The sequence below is a fragment of the Ursus maritimus genome, unplaced genomic scaffold, assembly GCF_017311325.1.
Source record: "Ursus maritimus isolate PB19 unplaced genomic scaffold, ASM1731132v1 scaffold_6, whole genome shotgun sequence".
NCBI lineage: Eukaryota > Metazoa > Chordata > Mammalia > Carnivora > Ursidae > Ursus > Ursus maritimus.
The window spans coordinates 81045604-81055129 of NW_024426774.1; the positions used below are offsets into that span (position 1 = coordinate 81045604).

General features: G+C 40.5%; 1 pseudogene; it reads right to left on the reverse strand.

Moving 5' to 3' along the window:
- Positions 1-325: 325 nt before the first annotated feature.
- Positions 326-1869, reverse strand: LOC103670661 (annotated as a pseudogene).
- Between the last annotated feature and the right edge of the window lie 7657 nt (positions 1870-9526).

Below are 9526 nucleotides of genomic sequence, written 5' to 3' on the forward strand. Positions count from 1 at the left end.
TTCATTCTTGTTCATGACTGAGTAATATTTCATCATATGTATATATATATACACACACACACACATATATATATATATACATATATATATATATATGACACATTTACTCAGCATCATGATCAGACTATTATATTTAGCAATCAACAGCATGGTTGGAAAAAGAAAAAAATCTACATTAAAACCCTTTGTTGGAATGCATTACCCTTTCCACAGAACAGAAACTAACACAACTTGTTATACAATTAGTCACAAATTCGGTGCTCAAGTTTTTTGCCAGAGCATGTGAGTATTGTCTAAAATCTGTCTTCTTTGTAGCAACTAGGCCCTGCCTCCACTGTATTTGGCTGAGTTCACAAATTTGTCTATAACCGATAGGTTTCCTGTAACCTCGTCTGGCTCTCCTCTCCTGCTAAGCTTCGGTTTCTGGCAGTGATTAAAACCTCCCGCCACTCCCATCACTACTGCTACTGCAGGGACCACCACAGCCACCTTGGTCCCATCGTTTGGCAAAGTATTGGCCTCCACCACCATAGGGGTCAGAGTTTCAGCCTCCAAACTTTCCTGGGTCCAAAATTTGAGGATTGAATGTTGTAATTGCCAGAATCCTTATAGCTTCCACCACCTCCAAATTTGCTTCCATCATTACCAAATCTGTTATAACCTCCCCACTGCCACCATATCTACCACCACCTCGACTGCCACCAAAGCCACCTTGCCCACTGAAGTTTTCTCCATGACCAATATTGTTATTCCCACCAAAACCACCTCCACGACCATCACCAGACTTTCCAGAACCACTTCAACCTCTTTGGCTGGATGAAGTCCTAGCCATCTCTTGCTCGGACAGGGCTTTCCTCACTTCACCAGGTCCCATTCACAGTATGGGATTTTTGAATGACAGTCTTGTCTACAGAGTTGTGGTCATCAAAAGTTACAAAAGCAAAGCCTCTCTTCTTGCCACTGCCTTGGTCAGTCATGATTTCAGTCACTTTAATTTTCCCTTAATGATGTCCTTCAGTGTCTTCTTTAATGCCCCCAACAAAAATCTTTTTCAGATAAGTGGACACCAGGTCTTTAAGAATCTTCTCTTGAGACAGCCCTCTTTGGTTCCACAAGTCTTCCATACACCTTGTGTGACCTTGCATTCGTGGCTGTATCCACCTTCTCCACAGTGGCACACTTGACAAATCCAAAGCATCTGGAGTGCTTGGTGTTTGGGTCTCTCATTACCACACAGTCCACAAGTGTTCCCCATTGCTTAAAATGGCTCCTCAGACTCTCATTGGTTGTTTCAAAGCTCAAACCTCCAACGAAGAGCTTCCACAGCTCTTCAGGCTCTTTGAGAGACTCTGACTTAGACGTGACTGCAGTGGGGGGAAAGACTTCAAGAATGCTTATACGATGGTATCCACGGGCAGAAAGGACCACATCTTCTTAATCCATTCACCTGTCAACGGACATTTGGGCTACTTCCATAATTTGGCTATTGTAGATAATGCTGCTGTAAACATTGAGGTGCATGAATCTGTTTGAATTAGTATTTTTGTATTCTTTTTTTAAAGATTTTATTTATTTATCCTAGAGACAGAGCGTGCATACACAGGGGGAGGAGCAGAGGGAGAGGGACAAGCAGACTCCACACGGAGCCCAGAGCCCAATGCGGGGCTTGATCTCAGGACCCTGAGATTAGGACCTGAGCCAAAACCAAGAGTTGGACACTTAACTGACTGAGCCACCCAGGCGTCCCAAATTGATATTTTTGTATTTTTTGGGTAAATACCTGGTAGTACTGCATTGTAGGGTAGTTCTATTTTTAACTTTTTGAGGAACCTCCATACTGTTTTCCACTATAGTTGCACCAGTTACCATTCCCACCAACAGTACAAGAGGGTAAAAGCTTTTTTTGACCACTCTGCCTCTCTGGTTTTAATCAGTCTTTGTTTCCCAAGTGGTGTTCAGATTTCCACCAACCAACTAGCATTCCTTTTATTTGCCCCCTCTTCCCAAAGCTTTACCATGTTCCTTCCAGATATAGTCACACAGTTGACCTGAAGATTGTGGTCAACCACATGGCAATCAATCAATCATGGCTATGTGATGAAGACCCAACAAAGACCCTGGATACTGAAGCTTGAGTGGGTGCCCTAGAATTCACTGGACCTAGAATAACCAAAATGATATTGGAAAAGGTGAGCAAAGGTAAAGGACCTAAACTATCTGTTTTTCTTAATTAATTAATTCTTTTTCTAGAGAGAGAGGAAGAGAGAGAGAGAGAGAACCAGCGAGGAGGGGCAGAGAGGGAGAAGGAGAGAGAGAATCCCGAGCAGGCTCCACAATCAGTGCAGAGCCTGATGTGAAGCTCAATCTCACAACCCTGAGGTCATGACTTGAGCCAAAATCAAGAGTTGGATGCCCAACAAACTGAGCCACCCAGGCGCCCCTTAAATTATCTGTTTTTAATCTTTATAATAAAGTCACAGTAGAAGATAGTTTGGTATTGGTGTTAGACAGGTCAATGAAATAGAGATTCTAGAAATAGAACTACATATATATGGTAAATTTGCTTTCAACAAAAGTGCCAAGGCAATTCATCAACAAAAAGACAATCTTTTCACCAAATGGTGGCTAGAATAATTGGATAGCCATATGCTGAAAATAGCCTCAATCTTTATGTTATCATATAAAAATATTAACTTGAAATCACATATCTACACATAAGAGCAAAAACTAAAACACATCCAGAATAAAAAATAAGAGAAAACCTTGTGACCTTGAGTTCAACAAAGAGTCCTTAAATATGACTACTGAAAGTATGAATTATAAAAAGAAAAATCAAAACAATTGGACTTCTTTGACATGAAAAGCTTTTGTTCAGGATATTAGGAATATTAGGAAAATGAAAAGATAAGCCACATACAAGAAGAAATTACTTGCAAAACATCTATCCTACAAAGGATAAAGGATAAAGAACTCATAACTCAAGAATCAAGCCAATTTTTTAAGTGGGCAAAGATTTGAACAGATACTTAGCTGAAGACGATAATTATAGAGGGTTAATAAGAACATGAAAACATGCTCCATACCATTAGATATTAGAGAATTGCAACTTAAAACCATGAGACACACCTTCATACCCATTACATAGCTAACCATGAAAAGACTGCCTACACCAAGTGTTGGCAAGGATCCAGAGCAATGCTCACTTTATGAAAAAGTTAAGCATACATCTACCCTATGACCCAGGTATTCCACTCTTAGATATTTATGTAATCAGGGGAAGTGGAAGCATATGTCTGCACAAGAACTTGCACTGTATTTATAAATGACCCCAAACTGGATACAACCCAAGTGTCCATTAACAAATGAATGGATAAACTAGCTGTGATTAATCTATACCAAGGAATATTACTCAGAAATAAAAACAAATGGACTATTGATACAAAAGTATGTGGATGAATGTTTAAAGAACCAAGTTAAAGCAATCAGAGTTCTGCCCTTGAAAAAGGAGTACATACTGCATAATTCCATTTACATAAAATTCTAGAAAATTCAGACTCAACTCTAGTAACAAAGCAGCTCAGTGGTCACCTGGGACTGGGGCTGAATGGCAGGATGACAAAGGGGCACAAAGAAACTTTTGGGCATGTGGATCTGTTCATTATTATGATTATTGGTCATGGTTTCACGGATGTATACATATATAATAATTTATCAAGTTGTACACTTGAAAGATGTGCAATATACATAGGCAATTATACCTCAATGATGCTGTAAAAAATTATTAGTCGTTAGTATCAGGTAAAAAAATAAAATAAATACATGCATCATACACAAAAATTAAAAAGATGCTATCTCATCGTGGTGAGTGATAAAGAAGCCAACCCTGTCTGTAAAAACTCCTGGCTGCGGTGAGAGAGCTATTCGTGGTCTCTGAGAATGAAGCCGGAGTCAAATCAGTGTATTAGAGAAGAGAGGAGATGGAGTCGAGGAGGAGAATGCACCTAGTCCAGGAATGACGGAAGGGCTCAGGGAAGAAGCCAACAATCCAAATGAACCCTGAAGAAGTCACACTGAGTGAGGAAGAGGGAATGAACGCGAGAGAGGCTGAACAGTGGGAACAAACGCACCGAGTTGGGTATGCTTTTGGGTGGGGCTCAAGAGCAATATCAACTCCTCTGGACAGTGTATGTTTTGCTATATGGATATTCAGATCTGTAGTCATATTACTAATCAGGTAAAACAGTTTCTTTCTTAATGTGAGCCCCACTTGAGTGTCCTCATTCTTTGTAGGACCCCAGCCCTTTTATAAGCACTTCACTCTTTATGTTGCAAGCACCCTGTATCTACTCATATATCCATAGGAACCCAGTGCCAGGAGAAGTTCTTTTTAAACTGAAGGTCCTCTATGACCCAGCAATTACACTACTAGGTATTTACCCCAAAGATACAGACATAGTGAAGAGAAGGGCCATATGCACCCCAGTGTTCATAGCAGCAATGTCCACAATAGCCAAACTGTAGAAGGAGCCAAGATGCCCTTCAACAGACGAATGGATAAAGAAGATGTGGTTCATGGGGCGCCTGGGTGGCACAGTCATTAAGCGTCTGCCTTCGGCTCAGGGCGTGATCCCGGCGTTCTGGGATCGAGCCCCACATCAGGCTCCTCTGCTATGAGCCTGCTTCTTCCTCTCCCACTCCCCCTGCTTGTGTTCCCTCTCTCGCTGGCTGTCTCTCTCTCTGTCAAATAAATAAATAAAAATCTTTAAAAATAAAAAATAAAAAAATTAAAAAAAAAAAGAAGATGTGGTTCATATATACAATGGAATATTACTCAGCCATCAGAAAGGATGAATACCCACCATTTGCAACGACATGGATGGAACTGGAGGGGATTATGCTAAATGAAGTAAGTCAAGCAGAGAAAGACAATTACCATATGGTTTCACTCATATGTGGAACATAAGCAATAGCATGAAGGACATTAGGGGAAGGAAGGGAAAACTGAAGGGGGAAATCAGAGGGGGAGACAAACCATGAGAGACTATGGACTCCGGGAAACCATCTGAGGTGTTTCAGGGGGGAGGAAGGTGGGGGGATGGGTTAGCCCGGTGATGGGTGTTGAGGAGGGCACGTGTTGTGGTGAGCACCGGCTGTTATACGCAAACAGTGAATCATGGAACATTACATCAAAAACTAATAATGTGCTGTATGGTGACTAACATATCATAATAAAAACAGTTAAAATTAAAATTAGATTAAATTAATTTAAAAAATAAAATAAACTGAAAGTCCTTTCAAGATAGTTAAGGAAGACTAGTGCTCCTTTTGTCTCTGAAGGTACACTTGTAGCTTCCTCGAAGTACTCCAAGCCTTTCATATAAAGTTTATTTTCTCAATCATGTAAGAATCACACATTCAAATAAAATACATACAATATACAGGAAGAAGAGAAAATCTTCCATAGTCATGCCACACTAACCAACCACTGTTAACATTCTGGCGTTTACTTTGAGGATTGTTTTGTGTGTGTGTGTGTGTGTTTTTAAGATTTTATTTATTTATTTGAGAGAGAGAGCATGCATGAGCGGGGGGTGGGGTGGGGTGGGCGGGCACAGGGCAGAAGGAGAGGGAGAATCAGGCTCCCCACTGAGCACAGAGCTGGAAGTGGGGCTCAATCCCAGGACCCAGAGATCATAACTTGAACCCAAGGCAGATGCTTAACCGACTGAGCCACCCAGGCGCCCCTACTTTGAGGCTTTTATGCACTTTTAACACAGGGGTGACTAAGGTATATATGTTGTTGTTTCTTGCGAAGAGTATTTTTTGGTCCATAAAGGTAATTAATTAGCGGGGTGTATTTCTACTTTATATCTGGGAATTACATCTGCTCAAGTACCAGGAATTTATCAGTTATTTACATTATTAAGAGATGGCCTGCCACTCTCACACGGATGCTTGTCTGATGCATAAAGGACAAAAATTAAAGCAGTGTCAGTTATAGACGGCATTCACCAATAACTTATTCAATAGTATTCAATAGTAACTATATTAATATGCTCCTTTTTAAATCAGCTAATGGAAAGTTAAGTGTTAGCAAGGCCTGCTCCCAGATTGAACAAGAGTCATCAGCTTCCTGGTAGTCAACTTTTGGGTTGAAGAGGGTTTTCAATGGAAATGTGTGCATTTGATGAATGCTAATTACACCCTTCCAAATCTTCTTTAGCCAATCCGTTTGCAGCTGTTATCCAAGTTATTTTATAAACGTCTGAAACAGCTGTCAACATTCTGAGGGGGAAGCTCTTCAATCAATGAATTGACAGAAATGCAATACTTAGATTTTTCTGAGCAGAAGGCGCGAGAACATAATATACATCTATTTAGTGATGTAGCCAGCAATGAAAGGGAACGATTGATACTGCCATTGTGTTTTAAAGTGTTGAAGAAAATTTTCACGCTCATGGGCATGGAAAGTACATCATAAGAGCGCCCTACTTGGGGGGAGACCCACAAAGTCAAATGGGATGTTTGAGTGTCCTAAGGATACAAGCAATGCAATCTTATTTCCTATCAATAAGAACGCTTCTAGTGGTGTATAGCAACATTGTAAATCATATTTTAATTAAAATTTTAGTACTTGTTGATGTTATTTGTTTATTGTCTCAATAAAGCATTTTTAACAGATGACATCTGGACATTTTGCTTAATTTCTCTTTTTTTTTTCTCTATAAAATTCTTTAGTAAATCTAATTGTCGAGAAATGCATCAGACTGATAGCTCTGGGAAATGAAGCCTTTTTTTCAGGCTCAGAATCTGTGGATTTAGAAAAGAACTACCTCCATGCTGCTGTTGGCCCCAATTCCTTACTGAGACTTGAAGGCTCAGGTCACTTTTTAACGTTCAGCTCGCATTTGTTTCTTTGCTAAGGTTACAGTATTCAGGGGGAAAATGAGTATCTGTTATAAAAGTGCTTCCTGGAGCCTCATGTGTCAGAAGAAGATTGAAGTCCACTATGTCTTTCCACCTGCAACTGGTCCAAAATGATTCTTGAACTAACCCGATATTTTCTTTGCCTGAGTGGAAGAGAAACCCTGCCTGTGCTGACTTTTCCTGGAACTATGTCCCTGTATGGGCATGTCATAATTTTTCATGCCAGTAACCAAAGAACATAATTAGGATATGTCAGTTTGCAAAAGTCTGCCCTGTTAAGTCATGCTGGCAGAATACATGCACTCATCTCTGCAAATTTGATACTGATGATCACATATGTGAAAATATTTTGCTATTGGTGCTATTCCCTAATAGATGAAAATATCAACAGTCATGGCATGATAGCCCTGGGCAGTTTTTAAAAACACACAAAATAATCTTTTAACTTCCAAATGATTAAACATAGAAAGTCCTCTTTGTTGACCCTGAAATGTCTTCAAGCATTGCAGAATAAGTTGGTTTGTTTGTTTCCAATCTGTTTCTCTCACTTTCTCTTTCTTCTCTTAACTAACCTACTTCTAGGGTTAGTTACCTTGGAGCCACCAGAAGCAGATATTGAGACAAAGATAAGTGTGCAAATGATTTATTCAGGAAGTGCTTGCAGGAGAAACTAATAAGGGACAGGGAAGCAAAACAGAGAAAGGGAAAAGGGAAGCAAGGGTATGATCTCAGGCGAAGTTCGTTGAAGAGAAGAACTAGCCTGACGTGGCAGGGGAACTGGGTTACAAGTTTTGCCTCAGTTTATCCCAACTGCAGGCAAGAGAGCTGGGCTTTCATTGGCTTCACCAGTCAGCCATTAGCTAGGGGCTTCCCTGAGGAGGCAAGACCTCCCAGGCATTTCCTGCTTTCTGTACTTGTGCCCAAAGTGACTTCAGCAGACCTTGTGCAGACCTCCAAAGAAAGGTGCAGGTGTGGACAGTTGCAAGCAAAAGCGTACAGAAGCCAAAGGAGGGTTGCATAAGAATAAAAGAGATCCAACTGAATCTGGCTGAGCCCCAACGGTGTCCAATACACATAGGAACATTAGACAATATGCCTGGAATTGTAAAGTAAGAACAGTGCTCATTCAGAAATCGTGAGCTCTGTCCTGGAAGAGTACAAAAATGTCTGAGCAGTCATATTTTGAGTAGCATACTCATTGATTGCCACAAGAGAAAGAAAACATAGAGCAGAGATTCCCATGCTCATGAGAATCACCTGGGAGCTTTTAGAACTCCCAAAGACCAGGACACACCCCGGACCATTCAATCACGATCTCTGGGTCTGGAGCCAGACAGCAGTAGTTTTTTCAACATGCAGTCACTGTAAAGAATCTTTGGCATAGAATATGGTCTCAATATTGATGGCACTTGCAAAACGATGTTACTGCTTTTCCTAAAACGGCTTTTGTTCATAGTCTGTAAAAACAAAACAAACAAAAATCTGCTCCTTAATATGATACTATGTTAGTGGGAAAACGTCTTGCTTTGGGCACAAATGTCAGACGATTTCCCTATTAATATGTTATTTGGAATTTATTTAAAAAATGTTTATTTGGTGCAGGGACAAGCTATTCAGAGTTTTGCAGAAATCTACAGGGAAACATTTTATTGTCTCAAAAATACAAAACAAAGAGAACTATTTTAGGAAATAATAAGAAAGCCACCTTTTATTTTATAAAAAATAAAGGGAGGATTCTGGGAAGACGGCAGAGTAGGAAGCACTAGGAATCTGTCTCCCCACCTAGACAGTAATTGCACTGGCAGATTCTGTCTGCTATAACTATTTTGGAACTCTGGAGTCTATTGAAGGCTTGCTACTTCCAGGGGAAGTAAATTTTCTGGATGGTAAATTGCACTTAATTTCAGTCAATTTCATTGTAGCAACTCCCCATCTCCCATCCTCTGGCCCCACAATAGACAGCTGTGCACATGTTTCAGGAGCAGCTTGCATACAGCTTGAGGGAGCCAGGGTGGATAATAAGGACCCTGCCTCCAAATATCAGGGATCTGTGCTCTGATCACTGATTGCTGTTTCTGATCACAGAAGAACAGGCTCAGAGTGCAGACACAGAGAGGCATTGTTGCCTTCATCCCTCCACTGTTTACAAGTCTCTTCTCTCCAGACTGAAATGACTGTCAGAGGATTTAAAGGGCCAGTGTTTTTTAAAATTTTCTTTTGTCCCCCCCCCCATTTCCTCTTTTGGGAGCCAGATAGTTAAGCTCTAAGATATTCAGAAACAATCACATATATGGGGGGGGGGGATTTAGAAAGTCATCATGCATGCTCAGGGAAAAGTGCAGGCTCAGAAAAAAACTTGAGAAGACATTTAGTTTATACCCCAGGCTGATCCCCAGCACAGAGCAGCCTACAACAAGCAAAAAATAAAAACAAAAACCAAAATCAGCAAACCCTAGGAAAAGGGAGATTCTGCTTTCCAGAGTTACCTCATTATTTTATTCAAATGCCCAGTTTTCAATAAAACAAAACCACAAGGCATTCAGTGAAACAGAAAAATGTGGCTCATTTCAGGATGGGGGGAAAACAACAGAAACTGTCT